Consider the following 25,544-nt stretch of genomic DNA (forward strand, 5'->3'; position numbering starts at 1 on the left):
TTTTGTCAGACAACTGAATCCCTATGTAACTGCAAAGCTCAGAAGAGCCCACACACTCTGCTCTTAACCCCAGTGTGCAGAAAATGTCAAAACATGTTTTTCAGCAGAAATAAACATGTTTCTACAAGTTTGGTCAACCCCATGTAAGTTATGGGGCAGTTACAGTACACTTTTCAAAACGTGTTTTTCAGCCCGAAATAAACGCGTTTTTTCAGACAACTGAATCCCTATGTAACTGCAAAGCTCAGAAGAGCCCACACACTCAGCTCTTAACCCCAGTGTGCAGAAAGTGTCAAAAAATGTTTTTCAGTAGAAATAAACATGTTTCTGCAAGTTTGGTCAACCCCATGTAAGTTATGGGGCAGTAACAGCACTTTTTTCAAAACGTGTTTTTCAGCCCGAAATAAACGCGTTTTTTCAGACAACTGAATCCCTATGTAACTGCAAGGCTCAGAAGAGCCCACACACTCTGCTCTTAACCCCAGTGTGCAGAAAGTGTCAAAACGTGTTTTTCAGCAGAAATAAACATGTTTCTGCAAGTTTGGTCAACCCCATGTAAGTTATGGGGCAGTTACAGTACACTTTTCAAAACGTGTTTTTCAGCCCGAAATAAACGCGTTTTTTCAGACAACTGAATCCCTATGTAACTGCAAAGCTCAGAAGAGCCCAAACAATCAGCTCTTAACCCCCGTGTGCAGAAAGTGTCAAAACATGTTTTTCAGCACAAATAAATATGTTTCTGCAAGTTTGGTCAACCCCATGTAACTTATAGGGCAGTAACAGCACTTTTTTCAAAACGTGTTTTTCAGCCCGAAATAAACGCGTTTTTTCAGACAACTGAATCCCTATGTAACTGCAAGGCTCAGAAGAGCCCACACACTCTGCTCTTAACCCCAGTGTGCAGAAAGTGTCAAAACGTGTTTTTCAGCAGAAATAAACATGTTTCTGCAAGTTTGGTCAACCCCATGTAACTTATGGGGCAGTAACAGCACTTTTTTCAAAACTTGTTTTTCAGCCCGAAATAAACGCGATTTTTCAGACAGCTGAATCCTAATGTAACTGCAAGGCTCAGAAGAGCAAACACACTCAGCTCTTAACCCCAGTGTGCAGAAAGTGTCAAAACCTGTTTTTCAGCAGAAATAAACATGTTTCTGCAAGTTTGGTCAACACCATGTAAGTTATGGGGCAGTTACAGTACACTTTTCAAAACGTGTTTTTCAGCCCGAAATAAACGCGTTTTTATCAGACAACTGAATCCCTATGTAACTGCAAGGCTCAGAAGAGCCCACACACTGTGCTCTTAACCCCAGTGTGCAGAAAGTGTCAAAACGTGTTTTTCAGCAGAAATAAACATGTTTCTGCAAGTTTGGTCAACCCCATGTAACTTATTGGGCAGTAACAGCACTTCTTTCAAAACATGTTTTTCAGCCCGAAATAAACGCGGTTTTTCAGACAACTGAATCCCTATGTAACTGCAAGGCTCAGAAGAGCCCACACACTGTGCTCTTAACCCCAGTGTGCAGAAAGTGTCAAAACGTGTTTTTCAGCAGAAATAAACATGTTTCTGCAAGTTTGGTCAACCCCATGTAACTTAATTGGGCAGTAACAGCACTTTTTTCAAAACGTGTTTTTCAGCCCGAAATAAACGCGTATTTTCAGACAACTGAATCCCTATATAACTGCAAGGCTCAGAAGAGCTAACACACTCTGCTCTTAACCCCAGTGTGCAGAAAGTGTCAAAACGTGTTTTTCAGCAGAAATAAACATGTTTCTGCAAGTTTGGTCAACCCCATGTAAGTTATGGGGCATTTACAGTACACTTTTCAAAACGTGTTTTTCAGCCCGAAATAAACGCGTTTTTTCAGACAACTGAATCCCTATGTAACTGCAAAGCTCAGAAGAGCCCACACACTCAGCTCTTAACCCCAGTGTGCAGAAAGTGTCAAAACATGTTTGTCAGCAGAAATAAACATGTTTCTGCAAGTTTGGTCAACACCATGTAAGTTATGGGGCAGGTACAGTACACTTTTCAAAACGTGTTTTTCAGCCCTAAATAAACGCGTTTTTATCAGACAACTGAATCCCTATGTAAGTGCAAGCCTCAGAAGAGCCCACACACTCTGCTCTTAACCCCAGTGTGCAGAAAGTGTCAAAACGTGTTTTTCAGCAGAAATAAACATGTTTCTGCAAGTTTGGTCAACCCCATGTAAGTTATGGGGCAGTTACAGTACACTTTTCAAAACGTGTTTTTCAGCCCGAAATAAACGCGTTTTTTCAGACAACTGAATCCCTATGTAACTGCAAAGCTCAGAAGAGCCCACACACTCAGCTCTTAACCCCAGTGTGCAGAAAGTGTGAAAACATGTTTTTCAGCAGAAATAAACATGTTTCTGCAAGTTTGGTCAACCCCATGTAAGTTATGTGGCAGTAACAACACTTTTTTCAAAACGTGTTTTTCAGCCCGAAATAAACGCGTTTTTTCAGACAACTGAATCCCTATGTAACTGCAAGGCTCAGAAGAGCCCACACACTCTGCTCTTAACCCCAGTGTGCAGAAAGTGTCAAAACATGTTTTTTCAGCAGAAATAAACATGTTTCTGCAAGTTTGGTCAACCCCATGTAAGTTATGGGGCAGTTACAGTACACTTTTCAAAACGTGTTTTTCAGCCCGAAATAAACGCGTTTTTTCAGACAACTGAATCCCTATGTAACTGCAAGGCTCAGAAGAGCCCACACACTCTGCTCTTAACCCCAGTGTGCAGAAAGTGTCAAAACATGTTTTTCAGCAGAAATAAACATGTTTCTGCAAGTTTGGTCAACCCCATGTAAGTTATGGGGTAGTAACAGCACTTTTTTCAAAACGTGTTTTTCAGCCCGAAATAAACGCGTTTTTTCAGACAACTGAATCCCTATGTAAGTGCAAGGCTCAGAAGAGCCCACACACTCTGCTCTTAACCCCAGTGTGCAGAAAGTGTCAAAACGTGTTTTTCAGCAGAAATAAACATGTTTCTGCAAGTTTGATCAACCCCATGTAAGTTATGGGGCAGTTACAGTACACTTTTCAAAACGTGTTTTTCAGCCCGAAATAAACGCGTTTTTTCAGACAACTGAATCCCTATGTAACTGCAAAGCTCAGAAGAGCCCACACACTCAGCTCTTAACCCCAGTGTGCAGAAAGTGTAAAAACATGTTTTTCAGCAGAAATAAACATGTTTCTGCAAGTTTGGTCAACCCCATGTAAGTTATGGGGTAGTAACAGCACTTTTTTCAAAACGTGTTTTTCAGCCCGAAATAAACGCGTTTTTTCAGACAACTGAATCCCTATGTAAGTGCAAGGCTCAGAAGAGCCCACACACTCTGCTCTTAACCCCAGTGTGCAGAAAGTGTCAAAACGTGTTTTTCAGCAGAAATAAACATGTTTCTGCAAGTTTGATCAACCCCATGTAAGTTATGGGGCAGTTACAGTACACTTTTCAAAACGTGTTTTTCAGCCCGAAATAAACGCGTTTTTTCAGACAACTGAATCCCTATGTAACTGCAAAGCTCAGAAGAGCCCACACACTCAGCTCTTAACCCCAGTGTGCAGAAAGTGTAAAAACATGTTTTTCAGCAGAAATAAACATGTTTCTGCAAGTTTGGTCAACCCCATGTAAGTTATGGGGCAGTTACAGTACACTTTTCAAAACGTGTTTTTCAGCCCGGAATAAACGCGTTTTTTCAGACAACGGAATCCCTATGTAACTGCAAAGCTCAGAAGAGCCCACACACTCTGCTCTTAACCCCAGTGTGCAGAAAGTGTCAAAACGTGTTTTTCATAAGAAATGAACATGTTTCTGCAAGTTTGGTCAACCCCATGTAAGTTATGGGGCAGTTACAGTACACTTTTCAAAACGTGTTTTTCAGCCCGAAATAAACGCGTTTTTTCAGACAACCGAATCACTATGTAACTGCAAAGCTCAGAAGAGCCCACACATTCAGCTCTTAACCCCAGTGTGCAGAAAGTGTCAAAACATGTTTTTCAGCAGAAATAAACATGTTTCTGCAAGTTTGGTCAACCCCATGTAAGTTATGGGGCAGTAACAACACTTTTTTAAAAACGTGTTTAACAGCCCGAAATAAACGCGTTTTTTCAGACAACTGAATCCCTATGTAACTGCAAGGCTCAGAAGAGCCCACACACTCTGCTCTTAACCCCAGTGTGCAGAAAGTGTCAAAACGTGTTTTTCAGCAGAAATAAACATGTTTCTGCAAGTTTGGTCAACCCCATGTAAGTTATGGGGCAGTTACAGTACACTTTTCAAAACGTGTTTTTCAGCCCGAAATAAACGCGTTTTTTCAGACAACTGAATCCCTATGTAACTGCAAAGCTCAGAAGAGCCCACACACTCTGCTCTTAACCCCAGTGTGCAGAAAGTGTCAAAACGTGTTTTTCAGCAGAAATAAACATGTTTCTGCAAGTTTGGTCAACCCCATGTAAGTTATGGGGCAGTTACAGTACACTTTTCAAAACGTGTTTTTCAGCCCGAAATAAACGCGTTTTTTCAGACAACTGAATCCCTATGTAACTGCAAGGCTCAGAAGAGCCCACACACTCTGCTCTTAACCCCCGTGTGCAGAAAGTGTCAAAACATGTTTTTCAGTAGAAATAAACATGTTTCTGCAGGTTTGGTCAACCCCATGTAAGTTATGGGGCAGTAACAGCACTTTTTTCAAAATGTGTTTTTCAGCCCGAAATAAACGCGTTTTTTCAGACAACTGAATCCCTATGTAACTGCAAAGCTCAGAAGAGCCCACACACTCAGCTCTTAACCCCAGTGTGCAGAAAGTGTCAAAACATGTTTTTCAGCAGAAATAAACATGTTTCTGCAAGTTTGGTCAACCCCATGTAAGTTATGGGGCAGTTACAGTACACTTTTCAAAACGTGTTTTTCAGCCCGAAATAAACGCGTTTTTTCAGACAACTGAATCCCTATGTAACTGCAAGGCTCAGAAGAGCCCACACACTCTGCTCTTAACCCCAGTGTGCAGAAAGTGTCAAAACGTGTTTTTCAGCAGAAATAAACATGTTTCTGCAAGTTTGGTCAACCCCATGTAAGTTATGGGGCAGTTACAGTACACTTTTCAAAACGTGTTTTTCAGCCCGAAATAAACGCGTTTTTTCAGACAACCGAATCACTATGTAACTGCAAAGCTCAGAAGAGCCCACACATTCAGCTCTTAACCCCAGTGTGCAGAAAGTGTCAAAACATGTTTTTCAGCAGAAATAAACATGTTTCTGCAAGTTTGGTCAACCCCATGTAAGTTATGGGGCAGTAACAGCACTTTTTTCAAAATGTGTTTTTCAGCCCGAAATAAACGCGTTTTTTCAGACAACTGAATCCCTATGTAACTGCAAAGCTCAGAAGAGCCCACACACTCAGCTCTTAACCCCAGTGTGCAGAAAGTGTCAAAACATGTTTTTCAGCAGAAATAAACATGTTTCTGCAAGTTTGGTCAACCCCATGTAAGTTATGGGGCAGTTACAGTACACTTTTCAAAACGTGTTTTTCAGCCCGAAATAAACGCGTTTTTTCAGACAACTGAATCCCTATGTAACTGCAAGGCTCAGAAGAGCCCACACACTCTGCTCTTAACCCCAGTGTGCAGAAAGTGTCAAAACGTGTTTTTCAGCAGAAATAAACATGTTTCTGCAAGTTTGGTCAACCCCATGTAAGTTATGGGGCAGTTACAGTACACTTTTCAAAACGTGTTTTTCAGCCCGAAATAAACGCGTTTTTTCAGACAACTGAATCCCTATGTAAGTGCAAGCCTCAGAAGAGCCCACACACTCTGCTCTTAACCCCAGTGTGCAGAAAGTGTCAAAACGTGTTTTTCAGCAGAAATAAACATGTTTCTGCAAGTTTGGTCAACCCCATGTAAGTTATGGGGCAGTTACAGTAAACTTTTCAAAACGTGTTTTTCAGCCCGAAATAAACGCGTTTTTTCAGACAACTGAATCCCTATGTAACTGCAAAGCTCAGAAGAGCCCACACACTCAGCTCTTAACCCCAGTGTGCAGAAAGTGTCAAAACATGTTTTTCAGCAGAAATAAACATGTTTCTGCAAGTTTGGTCAACCCCATGTAAGTTATGGGGCAGTAACAACACTTTTTTTCAAAACGTGTTTTTCAGCCCAAAATAAACGCGTTTTTTCAGACAACTGAATCCCTATGTAACTGCAAGGCTCAGAAGAGCCCACACACTCTGCTCTTAACCCTTGTGTGCAGAAAGTGTCAAAACATGTTTTTCAGTAGAAATAAACATGTTTCTGCAGGTTTGGTCAACCCCATGTAAGTTATGGGGCAGTAACAGCACTTTTTTCAAAACGTGTTTTTCAGCCCGAAATAAACGCGTTTTTTCAGACAACTGAATCCCTATGTAACTGCAAGGCTCAGAAGAGCCCACACACTCTGCTCTTAACCCCAGTGTGCAGAAAGTGTCAAAACGTGTTTTTCAGCAGAAATAAACATGTTTCTGCAAGTTTGGTCAACCCCATGTAAGTTATGGGGCAGTTACAGTACACTTTTCAAAACGTGTTTTTCAGCCCGAAATAAACGCGTTTTTTCAGACAACTGAATCCCTTTGTAACTGCAAAGCTCAGAAGAGCCCACACATTCAGCTCTTAACCCCAGTGTGCAGAAAGTGTCAAAACATGTTTTTCAGCAGAAATAAACATGTTTCTGCAAGTTTGGTCAACCCCATGTAAGTTATGGGGCAGTAACAACACTTTTTTAAAAACGTGTTTAACAGCCCGAAATAAACGCGTTTTTTCAGACAACTGAATCCCTATGTAACTGCAAGGCTCAGAAGAGCCCACACACTCTGCTCTTAACCCCAGTGTGCAGAAAGTGTCAAAACGTGTTTTTCAGCAGAAATAAACATGTTTCTGCAAGTTTGGTCAACCCCATGTAAGTTATGGGGCAGTTACAGTACACTTTTCAAAACGTGTTTTTCAGCCCGAAATAAACGCGTTTTTTCAGACAACTGAATCCCTATGTAACTGCAAGGCTCAGAAGAGCCCACACACTCTGCTCTTAACCCCCGTGTGCAGAAAGTGTCAAAACATGTTTTTCAGTAGAAATAAACATGTTTCTGCAGGTTTGGTCAACCCCATGTAAGTTATGGGGCAGTAACAGCACTTTTTTCAAAACGTGTTTTTCAGCCCGAAATAAACGCGTTTTTTCAGACAACTGAATCCCTATGTAACTGCAAGGCTCAGAAGAGCCCACACACTCTGCTCTTAACCCCAGTGTGCAGAAAGTGTCAAAACGTGTTTTTCAGCAGAAATAAACATGTTTCTGCAAGTTTGGTCAACCCCATGTAAGTTATGGGGCAGTTACAGTACACTTTTCAAAACGTGTTTTTCAGCCCGAAATAAACGCGTTTTTTCAGACAACTGAATCCCTATGTAACTGCAAAGCTCAGAAGAGCCCACACACTCAGCTCTTAACCCCAGTGTGCAGAAAGTGTCAAAACATGTTTTTCAGCAGAAATAAACATGTTTCTGCAAGTTTGGTCAACCCCATGTAAGTTATGGGGCAGTTACAGTACACTTTTCAAAACGTGTTTTTCAGCCCGAAATAAACGCGTTTTTTCAGACAACTGAATCCCTATGTAACTGCAAGGCTCAGAAGAGCCCACACACTCTGCTCTTAACCCCAGTGTGCAGAAAGTGTCAAAACGTGTTTTTCAGCAGAAATAAACATGTTTCTGCAAGTTTGGTCAACCCCATGTAAGTTATGGGGCAGTTACAGTACACTTTTCAAAACGTGTTTTTCAGCCCGAAATAAACGCGTTTTTTCAGACAACTGAATCCCTATGTAAGTGCAAGCCTCAGAAGAGCCCACACACTCTGCTCTTAACCCCAGTGTGCAGAAAGTGTCAAAACGTGTTTTTCAGCAGAAATAAACATGTTTCTGCAAGTTTGGTCAACCCCATGTAAGTTATGGGGCAGTTACAGTAAACTTTTCAAAACGTGTTTTTCAGCCCGAAATAAACGCGTTTTTTCAGACAACTGAATCCCTATGTAACTGCAAAGCTCAGAAGAGCCCACACACTCAGCTCTTAACCCCAGTGTGCAGAAAGTGTCAAAACATGTTTTTCAGCAGAAATAAACATGTTTCTGCAAGTTTGGTCAACCCCATGTAAGTTATGGGGCAGTAACAACACTTTTTTTCAAAACGTGTTTTTCAGCCCAAAATAAACGCGTTTTTTCAGACAACTGAATCCCTATGTAACTGCAAGGCTCAGAAGAGCCCACACACTCTGCTCTTAACCCTTGTGTGCAGAAAGTGTCAAAACATGTCTTTCAGTAGAAATAAACATGTTTCTGCAGGTTTGGTCAACCCCATGTAAGTTATGGGGCAGTAACAGCACTTTTTTCAAAACGTGTTTTTCAGCCCGAAATAAACGCGTTTTTTCAGACAACTGAATCCCTATGTAACTGCAAGGCTCAGAAGAGCCCACACACTCTGCTCTTAACCCCAGTGTGCAGAAAGTGTCAAAACGTGTTTTTCAGCAGAAATAAACATGTTTCTGCAAGTTTGGTCAACCCCATGTAAGTTATGGGGCAGTTACAGTACACTTTTCAAAACGTGTTTTTCAGCCCGAAATAAACGCGTTTTTTCAGACAACTGAATCCCTTTGTAACTGCAAAGCTCAGAAGAGCCCACACATTCAGCTCTTAACCCCAGTGTGCAGAAAGTGTCAAAACATGTTTTTCAGCAGAAATAAACATGTTTCTGCAAGTTTGGTCAACCCCATGTAAGTTATGGGGCAGTAACAGCACTTTTTTCAAAACGTGTTTTTCAGCCCGAAATAAACGCGTTTTTTCAGACAACTGAATCCCTATGTAACTGCAAGGCTCAGAAGAGCCCACACACTCTGCTCTTAACCCCCGTGTGCAGAAAGTGTCAAAACATGTTTTTCAGTAGAAATAAACATGTTTCTGCAGGTTTGGTCAACCCCATGTAAGTTATGGGGCAGTAACAGCACTTTTTTCAAAACGTGTTTTTCAGCCCGAAATAAACGCGTTTTTTCAGACAACTGAATCCCTATGTAACTGCAAGGCTCAGAAGAGCCCACACACTCTGCTCTTAACCCCAGTGTGCAGAAAGTGTCAAAACGTGTTTTTCAGCAGAAATAAACATGTTTCTGCAAGTTTGGTCAACCCCATGTAAGTTATGGGGCAGTTACAGTACACTTTTCAAAACGTGTTTTTCAGCCCGAAATAAACGCGTTTTTTCAGACAACTGAATCCCTATGTAACTGCAAAGCTCAGAAGAGCCCACACACTCTGCTCTTAACCCCAGTGTGCAGAAAGTGTCAAAACGTGTTTTTCAGCAGAAATAAACATGTTTCTGCAAGTTTGGTCAACCCCATGTATGTTATGGGGCAGTTACAGTACACTTTTCAAAACGTGTTTTTCAGCCCGAAATAAACACGTTTTTTCAGACAACTGAATCCCTATGTAACTGCAAAGCTCAGAAGAGCCCAAACACTCAGCTCTTAACCCCCGTGTGCAGAAAGTGTCAAAACATGTTTTTTAGCAGAAATAAACGTTTCTGCAAGTTTGGTCAACCCCATGTAAGTTATGGGGCAGTAACAGCACTTTTTTCAAAACGTGTTTTTCAGCCCGAAATAAACGCGTTTTTTCAGACAACTGAATCCCTATGTAAGTGCAAGCCTCAGAAGAGCCCACACACTCTGCTCTTAACCCCAGTGTGCAGAAAGTGTCAAAACGTGTTTTTCAGCAGAAATAAACATGTTTCTGCAAGTTTGGTCAACCCCATGTAAGTTATGGGGCAGTTACAGTACACTTTTCAAAACTTGTTTTTCAGCCCGAAATAAACGCGTTTTTTCAGACAACTGAATCCCTATGTAACTGCAAAGCTCAGAAGAGCCCACACACTCAGCTCTTAACCCCAGTGTGCAGAAAGTGTGAAAACATGTTTTTCAGCAGAAATAAACATGTTTCTGCAAGTTTGGTCAACCCCATGTAAGTTATGTGGCAGTAACAACACTTTTTTCAAAACGTGTTTTTCAGCCCGAAATAAACGCGTTTTTTCAGACAACTGAATCCCTATGTAACTGCAAGGCTCAGAAGAGCCCACACACTCTGCTCTTAACCCCAGTGTGCAGAAAGTGTCAAAACATGTTTTTTCAGCAGAAATAAACATGTTTCTGCAAGTTTGGTCAACCCCATGTAAGTTATGGGGCAGTTACAGTACACTTTTCAAAACGTGTTTTTCAGCCCGAAATAAACGCGTTTTTTCAGACAACTGAATCCCTATGTAACTGCAAGGCTCAGAAGAGCCCACACACTCTGCTCTTAACCCCAGTGTGCAGAAAGTGTCAAAACATGTTTTTCAGCAGAAATAAACATGTTTCTGCAAGTTTGGTCAACCCCATGTAAGTTATGGGGTAGTAACAGCACTTTTTTCAAAACGTGTTTTTCAGCCCGAAATAAACGCGTTTTTTCAGACAACTGAATCCCTATGTAAGTGCAAGGCTCAGAAGAGCCCACACACTCTGCTCTTAACCCCAGTGTGCAGAAAGTGTCAAAACGTGTTTTTCAGCAGAAATAAACATGTTTCTGCAAGTTTGATCAACCCCATGTAAGTTATGGGGCAGTTACAGTACACTTTTCAAAACATGTTTTTCAGCCCGAAATAAACGCGTTTTTTCAGACAACTGAATCCCTATGTAACTGCAAAGCTCAGAAGAGCCCACACACTCAGCTCTTAACCCCAGTGTGCAGAAAGTGTAAAAACATGTTTTTCAGCAGAAATAAACATGTTTCTGCAAGTTTGGTCAACCCCATGTAAGTTATGGGGCAGTTATAGTACACTTTTCAAAACGTGTTTTTCAGCCCGAAATAAACGCGTTTTTTCAGACAACTGAATCCCTATGTAACTGCAAGGCTCAGAAGAGCCCACACACTCTGCTCTTAACCCCAGTGTGCAGAAAGTGTCAAAACGTGTTTTTCATAAGAAATGAACATGTTTCTGCAAGTTTGGTCAACCCCATGTAAGTTATGGGGCAGTTACAGTACACTTTTCAAAACGTGTTTTTCAGCCCGAAATAAACGCGTTTTTTCAGACAACCGAATCACTATGTAACTGCAAAGCTCAGAAGAGCCCACACACTCAGCTCTTAACCCCAGTGTGCAGAAAGTGTCAAAACATGTTTTTCAGTAGAAATAAACATGTTTCTGCAGGTTTAGTCAACCCCATGTAAGTTATGGGGCAGTAACAGCACTTTTTTCAAAACGTGTTTTTCAGCCCGAAATAAACGCGTTTTTTCAGACAACTGAATCCCTATGTAACTGCAAAGCTCAGAAGAGCCCACACACTCAGCTCTTAACCCCAGTGTGCAGAAAGTGTCAAAACATGTTTTTCAGCAGAAATAAACATGTTTCTGCAAGTTTGGTCAACCCCATGTAAGTTATGGGGCAGTTACAGTACACTTTTCAAAACGTGTTTTTCAGCCCGAAATAAACGCGTTTTTTCAGACAACTGAATCCCTATGTAACTGCAAGGCTCAGAAGAGCCCACACACTCTGCTCTTAACCCCAGTGTGCAGAAAGTGTCAAAACGTGTTTTTCAGCAGAAATAAACATGTTTCTGCAAGTTTGGTCAACCCCATGTAAGTTATGGGGCAGTTACAGTACACTTTTCAAAACGTGTTTTTCAGCCCGAAATAAACGCGTTTTTTCAGACAACTGAATCCCTATGTAACTGCAAAGCTCAGAAGAGCCCACACACTCAGCTCTTAACCCCAGTGTGCAGAAAGTGTAAAAACATGTTTTTCAGCAGAAATAAACATGTTTCTGCAAGTTTGGTCAACCCCATGTAAGTTATGGGGCAGTTACAGTACACTTTTCAAAACGTGTTTTTCAGCCCGAAATAAACGCGTTTTTTCAGACAACTGAATCCCTATGTAACTGCAAGGCTCAGAAGAGCCCACACACTCAGCTCTTAACCCCAGTGTGCAGAAAGTGTCAAAACATGTTTTTCAGCAGAAATAAACATGTTTCTGCAAGTTTGGTCAACCCCATGTAAGTTATGGGGTAGTAACAGCACTTTTTTCAAAACGTGTTTTTCAGCCCGAAATAAACGCGTTTTTTCAGACAACTGAATCCCTATGTAAGTGCAAGGCTCAGAAGAGCCCACACACTCTGCTCTTAACCCCAGTGTGCAGAAAGTGTCAAAACGTGTTTTTCAGCAGAAATAAACATGTTTCTGCAAGTTTGATCAACCCCATGTAAGTTATGGGGCAGTTACAGTACACTTTTCAAAACGTGTTTTTCAGCCCGAAATAAACGCGTTTTTTCAGACAACTGAATCCCTATGTAACTGCAAAGCTCAGAAGAGCCCACACACTCTGCTCTTAACCCCAGTGTGCAGAAAGTGTCAAAACGTGTTTTTCAGCAGAAATAAACATGTTTCTGCAAGTTTGGTCAACCCCATGTAAGTTATGGGGCAGTTACAGTACACTTTTCAAAACGTGTTTTTCAGCCCGAAATAAACGCGTTTTTTCAGACAACTGAATCCCTATGTAACTGCAAAGCTCAGAAGAGCCCACACACTCAGCTCTTAACCCCAGTGTGCAGAAAGTGTAAAAACATGTTTTTCAGCAGAAATAAACATGTTTCTGCAAGTTTAGTCAACCCCATGTAAGTTATGGGGCAGTAACAGTACACTTTTCAAAACGTGTTTTTCAGCCCGAAATAAACGCGTTTTTTCAGACAACTGAATCCCTATGTAACTGCAAGGCTCAGAAGAGCCCACACACTCTGCTCTTAACCCCAGTGTGCAGAAAGTGTCAAAACGTGTTTTTCAGCAGAAATAAACATGTTTCTGCAAGTTTGGTCAACCCCATGTAAGTTATGGGGCAGTTACAGTACACTTTTCAAAACGTGTTTTTCAGCCCGAAATAAACGCGTTTTTTCAGACAACTGAATCCCTATGTAACTGCAAAGCTCAGAAGAGCCCACACACTCAGCTCTTAACCCCAGTGTGCAGAAAGTGTAAAAACATGTTTTTCAGCAGAAATAAACATGTTTCTGCAAGTTTGGTCAACCCCATGTAAGTTATGGGGCAGTTACAGTACACTTTTCAAAACGTGTTTTTCAGCCCGAAATAAACGCGTTTTTTCAGACAACTGAATCCCTATGTAACTGCAAGGCTCAGAAGAGCCCACACACTCAGCTCTTAACCCCAGTGTGCAGAAAGTGTCAAAACATGTTTTTCAGCAGAAATAAACATGTTTCTGCAAGTTTGGTCAACCCCATGTAAGTTATGGGGTAGTAACAGCACTTTTTTCAAAACGTGTTTTTCAGCCCGAAATAAACGCGTTTTTTCAGACAACTGAATCCCTATGTAAGTGCAAGGCTCAGAAGAGCCCACACACTCTGCTCTTAACCCCAGTGTGCAGAAAGTGTCAAAACGTGTTTTTCAGCAGAAATAAACATGTTTCTGCAAGTTTGATCAACCCCATGTAAGTTATGGGGCAGTTACAGTACACTTTTCAAAACGTGTTTTTCAGCCCGAAATAAACGCGTTTTTTCAGACAACTGAATCCCTATGTAACTGCAAAGCTCAGAAGAGCCCACACACTCTGCTCTTAACCCCAGTGTGCAGAAAGTGTCAAAACGTGTTTTTCAGCAGAAATAAACATGTTTCTGCAAGTTTGGTCAACCCCATGTAAGTTATGGGGCAGTTACAGTACACTTTTCAAAACGTGTTTTTCAGCCCGAAATAAACGCGTTTTTTCAGACAACTGAATCCCTATGTAACTGCAAAGCTCAGAAGAGCCCACACACTCAGCTCTTAACCCCAGTGTGCAGAAAGTGTAAAAACATGTTTTTCAGCAGAAATAAACATGTTTCTGCAAGTTTGGTCAACCCCATGTAAGTTATGGGGCAGTTACAGTACACTTTTCAAAACGTGTTTTTCAGCCAGAAATAAACGCGTTTTTTCAGACAACTGAATCCCTATGTAACTGCAAAGCTCAGAAGAGCCCACACACTCAGCTCTTAACCCCAGTGTGCAGAAAGTGTCAAAACATGTTTTTCAGCAGAAATAAACATGTTTCTGCAAGTTTGGTCAACCCCATGTAAGTTATGGGGCAGTTACAGTACTCTTTTCAAAACGTGTTTTTCAGCCCGAAATAAACGCGTTTTTTCAGACAACTGAATCCCTATGTAACTGCAAGGCTCAGAAGAGCCCACACACTCTGCTCTTAACCCCAGTGTGCAGAAAGTGTCAAAACATGTTTTTCAGCAGAAATAAACATGTTTCTGCAAGTTTGGTCAACCCCATGTAAGTTATGGGGCAGTAACAACACTTTTTTCAAAACGTGTTTTTCAGCCCGAAATAAACGCGTTTTTTCAGACAACTGAATCCCTATGTAACTGCAAGGCTCAGAAGAGCCCACACACTCTGCTCTTAACCCCAGTGTGCAGAAAGTGTCAAAACATGTTTTTCAGCAGAAATAAACATGTTTCTGCAAGTTTGGTCAACCCCATGTAAGTTACGGGGCAGTTACAGCACACTTTTCAAAATGTGTTTTTCAGCCCGAAATAAACGCGTTTTTTCAGACAACTGAATCCCTATGTAACTGCAAAGCTCAGAAGAGCCCAAACACTCAGCTCTTAACCCACGTGTGCAGAAAGTGTCAAAACATGTTTTTCAGCAGAAATAAACATGTTTCTGCAAGTTTGGTCAACCCCGTGTAAGTTATGGGGCAGTAACAGCACTTTTTTCAATACGTGTTTTTCAGCCCGAAATAAACGCGTTTTTTCAGACAACTGAATCCCTATGTAACTGCAAGGCTCAGAAGAGCCCACACACTCTGCTCTTAACCCCAGTGTGCAGAAAGTGTCAAAACGTGTTTTTCAGCAGAAATAAACATGTTTCTGCAAGTTTGGTCAATCCCATGTAAGTTATGGGGCAGTTACAGTACACTTTTCAAAACGTGTTTTTCAGCCCGAAATAAACGCGTTTTTTCAGACAACTGAATCCCTATGTAACTGCAAAGCTCAGAAGAGCCCAAACACTCAGCTCTTAACCCCCGTGTGCAGAAAGTGTCAAAACATGTTTTTCAGCAGAAATAAACATGTTTCTGCAAGTTTGGTCAACCCCATGTAAGTTATGGGGCAGTAACAGCACTTTTTTCAAAACGTGTTTTTCAGCCAGAAATAAACGCATTTTTTCAGACAACTGAATCCCTATGTAAGTGCAAGCCTCAGAAGAGCCCACACACTCTGCTCTTAACCCCAGTGTGCAGAAAGTGTCAAAACGTGTTTTTCAGCAGAAATAAACATGTTTCTGCAAGTTTGGTCAACCCCATGTAAGTTATGGGGCAGTTACAGTACACTTTTCAAAACGTGTTTTTCAGCCCGAAATAAACGCTTTTTTTCAGACAACTGAATCCCTATGTAACTGCAAAGCTCAGAAGAGCCCACACACTCAGCTCTTAACCCCAGTGTGCAGAAAGTGTCAAAACATGTTTTTCAGCAGAAATAAACATGTTTCTGCAAGTTTGGTCAACCCCATGTAAGTTATGGGGCAGTAACAACACTTTTTTTCAAAACGTGTTTTTCAGCCCAAAATAAACGCGTTTTTTCAGACAACTGAATCCCTATGTAACTGCAAGGCTCAGAAGAGCCCACACACTCTGCTCTTAACCCTTGTGTGCAGAAAGTGTCAAAACATGTTTTTCAGTAGAAATAAACATGTTTCTGCAGGTTTGGTCAACCCCATGTAAGTTATGGGGCAGTAACAGCACTTTTTTCAAAACGTGTTTTTCAGCCCGAAATAAACGCGTTTTTTCAGACAACTGAATCCCTATGTAACTGCAAGGCTCAGAAGAGCCCACACACTCTGCTCTTAACCCCAGTGTGCAGAAAGTGTCAAAACGTGTTTTTCAGCAGAAATAAACATGTTTCTGCAAGTTTGGTCAACCCCATGTAAGTTATGGGGCAGTTACAGTACACTTTTCAAAACGTGTTTTTCAGCCCGAAATAAACGCGTTTTTTCAGACAACTGAATCCCTTTGTAACTGCAAAGCTCAGAAGAGCCCACACATTCAGCTCTTAACCCCAGTGTGCAGAAAGTGTCAAAACATGTTTTTCAGCAGAAATAAACATGTTTCTGCAAGTTTGGTCAACCCCATGTAAGTTATGGGGCAGTAACAACACTTTTTTAAAAACGTGTTTAACAGCCCGAAATAAACGCGTTTTTTCAGACAACTGAATCCCTATGTAACTGCAAGGCTCAGAAGAGCCCACACACTCTGCTCTTAACCCCAGTGTGCAGAAAGTGTCAAAACGTGTTTTTCAGCAGAAATAAACATGTTTCTGCAAGTTTGGTCAACCCCATGTAAGTTATGGGGCAGTTACAGTACACTTTTCAAAACGTGTTTTTCAGCCCGAAATAAACGCGTTTTTTCAGACAACTGAATCCCTATGTAACTGCAAAGCTCAGAAGAGCCCACACACTCTGCTCTTAACCCCAGTGTGCAGAAAGTGTCAAAACGTGTTTTTCAGCAGAAATAAACATGTTTCTGCAAGTTTGGTCAACCCCATGTAAGTTATGGGGCAGTTACAGTACACTTTTCAAAACGTGTTTTTCAGCCCGAAATAAACGCGTTTTTTCAGACAACTGAATCCCTATGTAACTGCAAGGCTCAGAAGAGCCCACACACTCTGCTCTTAACCCCCGTGTGCAGAAAGTGTCAAAACATGTTTTTCAGTAGAAATAAACATGTTTCTGCAGGTTTGGTCAACCCCATGTAAGTTATGGGGCAGTAACAGCACTTTTTTCAAAACGTGTTTTTCAGCCCGAAATAAACGCGTTTTTTCAGACAACTGAATCCCTATGTAACTGCAAGGCTCAGAAGAGCCCACACACTCTGCTCTTAACCCCAGTGTGCAGAAAGTGTCAAAACGTGTTTTTCAGCAGAAATAAACATGTTTCTGCAAGTTTGGTCAACCCCATGTAAGTTATGGGGCAGTTACAGTACACTTTTCAAAACGTGTTTTTCAGCCCGAAATAAACGCGTTTTTTCAGACAACTGAATCCCTATGTAACTGCAAAGCTCAGAAGAGCCCACACACTCTGCTCTTAACCCCAGTGTGCAGAAAGTGTCAAAACGTGTTTTTCAGCAGAAATAAACATGTTTCTGCAAGTTTGGTCAACCCCATGTAAGTTATGGGGCAGTTACAGTACACTTTTCAAAACGTGTTTTTCAGCCCGAAATAAACACGTTTTTTCAGACAACTGAATCCCTATGTAACTGCAAAGCTCAGAAGAGCCCAAACACTCAGCTCTTAACCCCCGTGTGCAGAAAGTGTCAAAACATGTTTTTTAGCAGAAATAAACGTTTCTGCAAGTTTGGTCAACCCCATGTAAGTTATGGGGCAGTAACAGCACTTTTTTCAAAACGTGTTTTTCAGCCCGAAATAAACGCGTTTTTTCAGACAACTGAATCCCTATGTAAGTGCAAGCCTCAGAAGAGCCCACACACTCTGCTCTTAACCCCAGTGTGCAGAAAGTGTCAAAACGTGTTTTTCAGCAGAAATAAACATGTTTCTGCAAGTTTGGTCAACCCCATGTAAGTTATGGGGCAGTTACAGTACACTTTTCAAAACGTGTTTTTCAGCCCGAAATAAATGCGTTTTTTCAGACAACTGAATCCCTATGTAACTGCAAAGCTCAGAAGAGCCCACACACTCAGCTCTTAACCCCAGTGTGCAGAAAGTGTGAAAACATGTTTTTCAGCAGAAATAAACATGTTTCTGCAAGTTTGGTCAACCCCATGTAAGTTATGTGGCAGTAACAACACTTTTTTCAAAACGTGTTTTTCAGCCCGAAATAAACGCGTTTTTTCAGACAACTGAATCCCTATGTAACTGCAAGGCTCAGAAGAGCCCACACACTCTGCTCTTAACCCCAGTGTGCAGAAAGTGTCAAAACATGTTTTTTCAGCAGAAATAAACATGTTTCTGCAAGTTTGGTCAACCCCATGTAAGTTATGGGGCAGTTACAGTACACTTTTCAAAACGTGTTTTTCAGCCCGAAATAAACGCTTTTTTTCAGACAACTGAATCCCTATGTAACTGCAAAGCTCAGAAGAGCCCACACACTCAGCTCTTAACCCCAGTGTGCAGAAAGTGTCAAAACATGTTTTTCAGCAGAAATAAACATGTTTCTGCAAGTTTGGTCAACCCCATGTAAGTTATGGGGCAGTAACAACACTTTTTTTCAAAACGTGTTTTTCAGCCCAAAATAAACGCGTTTTTTCAGACAACTGAATCCCTATGTAACTGCAAGGCTCAGAAGAGCCCACACACTCTGCTCTTAACCCTTGTGTGCAGAAAGTGTCAAAACATGTTTTTCAGTAGAAATAAACATGTTTCTGCAGGTTTGGTCAACCCCATTTAAGTTATGGGGCAGTAACAGCACTTTTTTCAAAACGTGTTTTTCAGCCCGAAATAAACGCGTTTTTTCAGACAACTGAATCCCTATGTAACTGCAAGGCTCAGAAGAGCCCACACACTCTGCTCTTAACCCCAGTGTGCAGAAAGTGTCAAAACGTGTTTTTCAGCAGAAATAAACATGTTTCTGCAAGTTTGGTCAACCCCATGTAAGTTATGGGGCAGTTACAGTACACTTTTCAAAACGTGTTTTTCAGCCCGAAATAAACGCGTTTTTTCAGACAACTGAATCCCTTTGTAACTGCAAAGCTCAGAAGAGCCCACACATTCAGCTCTTAACCCCAGTGTGCAGAAAGTGTCAAAACATGTTTTTCAGCAGAAATAAACATGTTTCTGCAAGTTTGGTCAACCCCATGTAAGTTATGGGGCAGTAACAACACTTTTTTAAAAACGTGTTTAACAGCCCGAAATAAACGCGTTTTTTCAGACAACTGAATCCCTATGTAACTGCAAGGCTCAGAAGAGCCCACACACTCTGCTCTTAACCCCAGTGTGCAGAAAGTGTCAAAACGTGTTTTTCAGCAGAAATAAACATGTTTCTGCAAGTTTGGTCAACCCCATGTAAGTTATGGGGCAGTTACAGTACACTTTTCAAAACGTGTTTTTCAGCCCGAAATAAACGCGTTTTTTCAGACAACTGAATCCCTATGTAACTGCAAAGCTCAGAAGAGCCCACACACTCTGCTCTTAACCCCAGTGTGCAGAAAGTGTCAAAACGTGTTTTTCAGCAGAAATAAACATGTTTCTGCAAGTTTGGTCAACCCCATGTAAGTTATGGGGCAGTTACAGTACACTTTTCAAAACGTGTTTTTCAGCCCGAAATAAACGCGTTTTTTCAGACAACTGAATCCCTATGTAACTGCAAGACTCAGAAGAGCCCACACACTCTGCTCTTAACCCCCGTGTGCAGAAAGTGTCAAAACATGTTTTTCAGTAGAAATAAACATGTTTCTGCAGGTTTGGTCAACCCCATGTAAGTTATGGGGCAGTAACAGCACTTTTTTCAAAACGTGTTTTTCAGCCCGAAATAAACGCGTTTTTTCAGACAACTGAATCCCTATGTAACTGCAAGGCTCAGAAGAGCCCACACACTCTGCTCTTAACCCCAGTGTGCAGAAAGTGTCAAAACGTGTTTTTCAGCAGAAATAAACATGTTTCTGCAAGTTTGGTCAACCCCATGTAAGTTATGGGGCAGTTACAGTACACTTTTCAAAACGTGTTTTTCAGCCCGAAATAAACGCGTTTTTTCAGACAACTGAATCCCTATGTAACTGCAAAGCTCAGAAGAGCCCACACACTCTGCTCTTAACCCCAGTGTGCAGAAACTGTCAAAACGTGTTTTTCAGCAGAAATAAACATGTTTCTGCAAGTTTGGTCAACCCCATGTAAGTTATGGGGCAGTTACAGTACACTTTTCAAAACGTGTTTTTCAGCCCGAAATAAACACGTTTTTTCAGACAACTGAATCCCTATGTAACTGCAAAGCTCAGAAGAGCCCAAACACTCAGCTCTTAACCCCCGTGTGCAGAAAGTGTCAAAACATGTTTTTTAGCAGAAATAAACGTTTCTGCAAGTTTGGTCAACCCCATGTAAGTTATGGGGCAGTAACAGCACTTTTTTCAAAACGTGTTTTTCAGCCCGAAATAAACGCGTTTTTTCAGACAACTGAATCCCTATGTAAGTGCAAGCCTCAGAAGAGCCCACACACTCTGCTCTTAACCCCAGTGTGCAGAAAGTGTCAAAACGTGTTTTTCAGCAGAAATAAACATGTTTCTGCAAGTTTGGTCAACCCCATGTAAGTTATGGGGCAGTTACAGTACACTTTTCAAAACGTGTTTTTCAGCCCGAAATAAACGCGTTTTTTCAGACAACTGAATCCCTATGTAACTGCAAAGCTCAGAAGAGCCCACACACTCAGCTCTTAACCCCAGTATGCAGAAAGTGTGAAAACATGTTTTTCAGCAGAAATAAACATGTTTCTGCAAGTTTGGTCAACCCCATGTAAGTTATGTGGCAGTAACAACACTTTTTTCAAAACGTGTTTTTCAGCCCGAAATAAACGCGTTTTTTCAGACAACTGAATCCCTATGTAACTGCAAGGCTCAGAAGAGCCCACACACTCTGCTCTTAACCCCAGTGTGCAGAAAGTGTCAAAACATGTTTTTTCAGCAGAAATAAACATGTTTCTGCAAGTTTGGTCAACCCCATGTAAGTTATGGGGCAGTTACAGTACACTTTTCAAAACGTGTTTTTCAGCCCGAAATAAACGCGTTTTTTCAGACAACTGAATCCCTATGTAACTGCAAGGCTCAGAAGAGCCCACACACTCTGCTCTTAACCCCAGTGTGCAGAAAGTGTCAAAACATGTTTTTCAGCAGAAATAAACGTTTCTGCAAGTTTGGTCAACCCCATGTAAGTTATGGGGTAGTAACAGCACTTTTTTCAAAACGTGTTTTTCAGCCCGAAATAAACGCGTTTTTTCAGACAACTGAATCCCTATGTAAGTGCAAGGCTCAGAAGAGCCCACACACTCTGCTCTTAACCCCAGTGTGCAGAAAGTGTCAAAACGTGTTTTTCATAAGAAATGAACATGTTTCTGCAAGTTTGGTCAACCCCATGTAAGTTATGGGGCAGTTACAGTACACTTTTCAAAACGTGTTTTTCAGCCCGAAATAAACGCGTTTTTTCAGACAACCGAATCACTATGTAACTGCAAAGCTCAGAAGAGCCCACACACTCAGCTCTTAACCCCAGTGTGCAGAAAGTGTCAAAACATGTTTTTCAGCAGAAATAAACATGTTTCTGCAAGTTTGGTCAACCCCATGTAAGTTATGGGGCAGTAACAACACTTTTTTCAAAACGTGTTTTTCAGCCCGAAATAAACGCGTTTTTTCAGACAACTAAATCCCTATGTAACTGCAAGGCTCAGAAGAGCCCACACACTCTGCTCTTAACCCCAGTGTGCAGAAAGTGTCAAAACATGTTTTTCAGCAGAAATAAACATGTTTCTGCAAGTTTGGTCAACCCCATGTAAGTTATGGGGCAGTAACAACACTTTTTTCAAAACGTGTTTTTCAGCCCGAAATAAACGCGTTTTTTCAGACAACTGAATCCCTATGTAACTGCAAGGCTCAGAAGAGCCCACACACTCTGCTCTTAACCCCAGTGTGCAGAAAGTGTCAAAACATGTTTTTCAGCAGAAATAAACATGTTTCTGCAAGTTTGGTCAACCCCATGTAAGTTACGGGGCAGTTACAGCACACTTTTCAAAACGTGTTTTTCAGCCCGAAATAAACGCGTTTTTTCAGACAACTGAATCCCTATGTAACTGCAAAGCTCAGAAGAGCCCAAACACTCAGCTCTTAACCCACGTGTGCAGAAAGTGTCAAAACATGTTTTTCAGCAGAAATAAACATGTTTCTGCAAGTTTGGTCAACCCCATGTAAGTTACGGGGCAGTTACAGCACACTTTTCAAAACGTGTTTTTCAGCCCGAAATAAACGCGTTTTTTCAGACAACTGAATCCCTATGTAACTGCAAGGCTCAGAAGAGCCCACACACTCTGCTCTTAACCCCAGTGTGCAGAAAGTGTCAAAACGTGTTTTTCAGCAGAAATAAACATGTTTCTGCAAGTTTGGTCAATCCCATGTAAGTTATGGGGCAGGTACAGTACACTTTTTAAAACGTGTTTTTCAGCCCGAAATAAGCGCGTTTTTTCAGACAACTGAATCCCTATGTAACTGCAAAGCTCAGAAGAGCCCAAACACTCAGCTCTTAACCCCCGTGTGCAGAAAGTGTCAAAACATGTTTTTCAGCAGAAATAAACATGTTTCTGCAAGTTTGGTCAACCCCATGTAAGTTATGGGGCAGTAACAGCACTTTTTTCAAAACGTGTTTTTCAGCCCGAAATAAACGCATTTTTTCAGACAACTGAATCCCTATGTAAGTGCAAGCCTCAGAAGAGCCCACACACTCTGCTCTTAACCCCAGTGTGCAGAAAGTGTCAAAACGTGTTTTTCAGCAGAAATAAACATGTTTCTGCAAGTTTGGTCAACCCCATGTAAGTTATGGGGCAGTTACAGTACACTTTTCAAAACGTGTTTTTCAGCCCGAAATAAACGTGTTTTTTCAGACAACTGAATCCCTATGTAACTGCAAAGCTCAGAAGAGCCCACACACTCAGCTCTTAACCCCAGTGTGCAGAAAGTGTCAAAACATGTTTTTCAGCAGAAATAAACATGTTTCTGCAAGTTTGGTCAACAAAATGTAATATATGGGGCAGTAACAACACTTTTTTTCAAAACGTGTTTTTCAGCCCGAAATAAACGCGTTTTTTCAGACAACTGAATCCCTATGTAACTGCAAGGCTCAGAAGAGCCCACACACTCTGCTCTTAACCCCAGTGTGCAGAAAGTGTCAAAACGTGTTTTTCAGCAGAAATAAACATGTTTCTGCAAGTTTGGTCAACCCCATGTAAGTTATGGGGCAGTTACAGTACACTTTTCAAAACGTGTTTTTCAGCCCGAAATAAACGCGTTTTTTCAGACAACTGAATCCCTATGTAACTGCAAGGCTCAGAAGAGCCCACACACTCTACTCTTAACCCCAGTGTGCAGAAAGTGTCAAAACATGTTTTTCAGCAGAAATAAACATGTTTCTGCAAGTTTGGTCAACCCCATGTAAGTTATGGGGTAGTAACAGCACTTTTTTCAAAACGTGTTTTTCAGCCCGAAATAAACGCGTTTTTTCAGACAACTGAATCCCTATGTAAGTGCAAGGCTCAGAAGAGCCCACACACTCTGCTCTTAACCCCAGTGTGCAGAAAGTGTCAAAACGTGTTTTTCAGCAGAAATAAACATGTTTCTGCAAGTTTGGTCAACCCCATGTAAGTTATGGGGCAGTTACAGTACACTTTTCAAAACGTGTTTTTCAGCCCGAAATAAACGCGTTTTTTCAGACAACTGAATCCCTATGTAACTGCAAAGCTCAGAAGAGCCCACACACTCAGCTCTTAACCCCAGTGTGCAGAAAGTGTAAAAACATGTTTTTTCAGCAGAAATAAACATGTTTCTGCAAGTTTGGTCAACCCCATGTAAGTTATGGGGCAGTTACAGTACAATTTTCAAAACGTGTTTTTCAGCCCGAAATAAACGCGTTTTTTCAGACAACTGAATCCCTATGTAACTGCAAGGCTCAGAAGAGCCCACACACTCTGCTCTTAACCCCAGTGTGCAGAAAGTGTCAAAACGTGTTTTTCATAAGAAATGAACATGTTTCTGCAAGTTTGGTCAACCCCATGTAAGTTATGGGGCAGTAACAACACTTTTTTAAAAACGTGTTTTTCAGCCCGAAATAAACGCGTTTTTTCAGACAACTGAATCCCTATGTAAGTGCAAGGCTCAGAAGAGCAAACACACTCTGCTCTTAACCCCAGTGTGCAGAAAGTGTCAAAACGTGTTTTTCAGCAGAAATAAACATGTTTCTGCAAGTTTGGTCAACCCTATGTAAGTTATGGGGCAGTTACAGTACACTTTTCAAAACGTGTTTTTCAGCCCGAAATAAACGCGTTTTTTCAGACAACCGAATCACTATGTAACTGCAAAGCTCAGAAGAGCCCACACACTCAGCTCTTAACCCCAGTGTGCAGAAAGTGTCAAAACATGTTTTTCAGTAGAAATAAACATGTTTCTGCAGGTTTAGTCAACCCCATGTAAGTTATGGGGCAGTAACAGCACTTTTTTCAAAACGTGTTTTTCAGCCCGAAATAAACGCGTTTTTTCAGACAACTGAATCCCTATGTAACTGCAAAGCTCAGAAGAGCCCACACACTCAGCTCTTAACCCCAGTGTGCAGAAAGTGTCAAAACATGTTTTTCAGCAGAAATAAACATGTTTCTGCAAGTTTGGTGAACCCCATGTAAGTTATGGGGAAGTTACAGTACACTTTTCAAAACGTGTTTTTCAGCCCGAAATAAACGCGTTTTTTCAGACAACTGAATCCCTATGTAACTGCAAGGCTCAGAAGAGCCCACACACTCTGCTCTTAACCCCAGTGTGCAGAAAGTATCAAAACATGTTTTTCAGCAGAAATAAACATGTTTCTGCAAGTTTGGTCAACCCCATGTAAGTTATTGGGCAGTTACAGTACACTTTTCAAAACGTGTTTTTCAGCCCGAAATAAACGCGTTTTTTCAGACAACTGAATCCCTATGTAACTGCAAGGCTTAGAAGAGCAAACACACTCTGCTCTTAACCCCAGTGTGCAGAAAGTGTCAAAACATGTTTTTCAGCAGAAATAAACATGTTTCTACAAGTTTGGTCAACCCCATGTAAGTTATGGGGCAGTAACAGCACTTTTTTCAAAACGTGTTTTTCAGCCCGAAATAAACGCGTTTTTTGAGCCAACTGAATCCCTATGTAACTGCAAGGCTCAGAAGAGCCCACACACTCTGCTCTTAACCCCAGTGTGCAGAAAGTGTCAAAACGTGTTTTTCAGCAGAAATAAACATGTTTCTGCAAGTTTGGTCAACCCCATGTAAGTTATGGGGCAGTTACAGTACACTTTTCAAAACGTGTTTTTCAGCCCGAAATAAACGCGTTTTTTCACACAACTGAATCCCTATGTAACTGCAAGGCTCAGAAGAGCCCACACACTCTGCTCTTAACCCCAGTGTGCAGAAAGTGTCAAAACGTGTTTTTCAGCAGAAATAAACATGTTTCTGCAAGTTTGGTCAACCCCATGTAAGTTATGGGGCAGTTACAGTACACTTTTCAAAACGTGTTTTTCAGCCCGAAATAAACGCGTTTTTTCAGACAACTGAATCCCTAAGTAACTGCAAAGCTCAGAACAGCCCACACACTCAGCTCTTAACCCCAGTGTGCAGAAAGTGTAAAAACATGTTTTTCAGCAGAAATAAACATGTTTCTGCAAGTTTGGTCAACCCCATGTAAGTTATGGGGCAGTTACAGTACACTTTTCAAAACGTGTTTTTCAGCCAGAAATAA

Source organism: Lepisosteus platostomus, chromosome 17 (genome assembly GCF_059453375.1).
Source record: "Lepisosteus platostomus isolate fLepPlt1 chromosome 17, fLepPlt1.hap1, whole genome shotgun sequence".
Classification (NCBI taxonomy): Eukaryota; Metazoa; Chordata; class Actinopteri; order Semionotiformes; family Lepisosteidae; genus Lepisosteus; species Lepisosteus platostomus.